At 48.2% G+C, this 2,367-nt stretch overlaps 1 pseudogene; it reads left to right on the top strand.

Annotated features, from left to right (window-relative positions):
• Positions 1–2,125, top strand: part of LOC9648351 — an 11,064-nt pseudogene extending 8,939 nt beyond the window's left edge.
• The last annotated feature ends 242 nt before the right edge of the window (positions 2,126–2,367 follow it).

The raw sequence follows: 2,367 nt of genomic DNA, 5'->3' as shown, positions 1-2,367 counted from the left end.
GCAGTGATGGCGAGAGTTCCATATCAACAAGCAGTTGGATGCCTTATTTATCTAGCCATCAGTACCAGACCAGACAGTTGGAGCAGTCTCAAGATTTCTTGAGAATCCAGGAGAAGTTCATTGGAGTGCTGTTAAACGAATTTTCAGGTATTTGCGAGGAACAGCAAGATATCGACTGAGCTAGCAGCGTGTCTAGCAGCAGTGGGAGCTCCAGGAGTATGCAACTTGTTGGCTTTACAGACTCAGATTGGGCTGGTGACAAGGATACAAGAAGATCAACTTCAGGATATCTTTTCTTCCTGGACGGTGGACTTGTCAGCTGGAGCAGCAAGCGACAAGCAATCACACCACTTTCATCCACTGAGGCCGAATATATTGGTGCAACAACAGCAGCTCAAGAAGCGAGGTGGCTTACAGATTTTCTGGAGCAGATTGGTGTTCCAGTGCAGCAGCCAGTGACTTTGTTTTGTGACAATTGAAGCGCGATCGAGTTGTCGAAAAATCTGAAGTTCCACGGCCGCACCAAACACTTTGAGATAACGGTACATTTTATTCGAGAGCAGGTTCTAGCGAACAGAGTGCAGCTGAGCTATGTTTCGACGAAGCAGATGACAGCAGACATTATGACAAAAGCTTTGAGCAAAGACAAGTTTCAACAACATCGTGAAGGTATGAGCGTTATAGACCCTCACGGCTGAGTGGGAATGTAGATAGCCAGCCTGGAGTCTAATCCAAGGTGGCAAGAGATTCATGTGGTCGCTGAAATGAGCGGACACAAGACTTGTATATATTTACATGGAGAAAATGAAAAAGTAGTAGTTAGGGGAAACAGAGTATGTCATTTAACTAGAAATCTAACAGATCAATGAGTTCGCAAGACTACGCGCTTGACTATGACGATGCGAATGTGTTGAGGAGAGTTACGCTGGACGACAATGGCAATCTCAGGATCTACAGCTTCAGCCCGAAGAACAAGAGTGGCTCCTGGAGCATCGTCTGGCAAGCCATCATGCTCGAGTGCGACATCTTTGGAACATGTGGACCTTTCACTCTCTGCACCTACAGGCCCACAAAAACTTGCAGCTGTCCTCCTGGCTTTCACCGAGTTGATCCAAACAACGAATCGAAGGGATGTGACTACGACATACCTCTGGGAGCTTGTCAAAACTCCCCAATCTCGGTGAAGCTTGTCCACGTGAATCGAGCAGACTACTACTTCAACGATTACAACTTCGACTTGACCGTCAAGTCTCTCGAAGAGTTAGGTGTATAGAGGAAACATGGCCATGAAGAACATCACCACCGTGAACCAGGCCGAGAAGCAATTCAAGGCCGAGGTGAGCACGATTGGAAGAGTACACCATGTCAACTTGGTCCGCCTCCTCGGCTACTGTGCCAAGGGAGGCTGCCACCTCCTCGTCTACGAGTTCATGCCAAACGGTTCTCTAGACCACCACCTCTCGGCCTCGTCCTCATTCGCCGCCTCGCAAGAGATCTTCTCAACCTGGGAGACACGACACTCAATTGCGCTGGGGATTGCCAAGGGATTGACATACCTCCACGAGAAGTGTGGCGAGCGCATCATCCACTGCGATATCAAGCCACAAAACGTGCTGCTGGACGAGAGCTCCGGCCAAAGGTGTCCGACTTTGGGCTGGCGAGGATGATGAGAAAAGAATCGATGAGCGTCACCACCACGCAAGGAACCAGGGGATACCTCGCTCCAGAGTGGCTCGAGAGCCAATCCATCACCCCCAAGGCCGATGTCTATAGCTTTGGGATGCCCCTGCTGGATATCTTGAGCGGCAAGAGGAAGGCCCTCATGGAGCTGGGCAGCGGAGACAAGGAATGCGAGAATGCGCCACTGCCGCCGCCTGGCGAGTGGTATTTCCCGATCTACGCCTTCCACAAGTACATGACCTCGGAGCTGGAGAGCATTGCCAATCCAAACCCGGCGAGCAGCGCTCAAGATCGCACTGTGGTGCATCCACCAGGATCCAGGATCCAGGCCAGCGATGAGCCGTGTGGTGCAGAGATCCTGGAGGGCAAAGCGGAGGCGCCCGCGCCAGACGCTGGCGAGAATGATCTGGCGAGAATGATCTTGGGAATGCGCTTTAACCCTTAGTTTTCTTATTTAATATTAATTTTTTGAATGAAATAATTAGATATAATAATAAGTAGATTATGATGGTATAATTTATACAATTTTAATTCACCATTTGCATTTATAAAGGGACTATGAGCATTTATTTTGGTGGTATTTCATTCACATCTCAAATAGAACAAAGTAAATGGAATAACATACAATATAGGTGTTTGTGATCTTTATGTTTTGGCTATCATTTTTTCATTATCTTAGTTTTGGTT

This window comes from Selaginella moellendorffii, unplaced genomic scaffold, assembly GCF_000143415.4.
Source record: "Selaginella moellendorffii unplaced genomic scaffold, v1.0 SELMOscaffold_197, whole genome shotgun sequence".
Taxonomy (NCBI): domain Eukaryota; kingdom Viridiplantae; phylum Streptophyta; class Lycopodiopsida; order Selaginellales; family Selaginellaceae; genus Selaginella; species Selaginella moellendorffii.
Note: the sequence above shows the minus strand (reverse complement) of the source record. Positions and strands in the feature narration are given on the sequence as shown.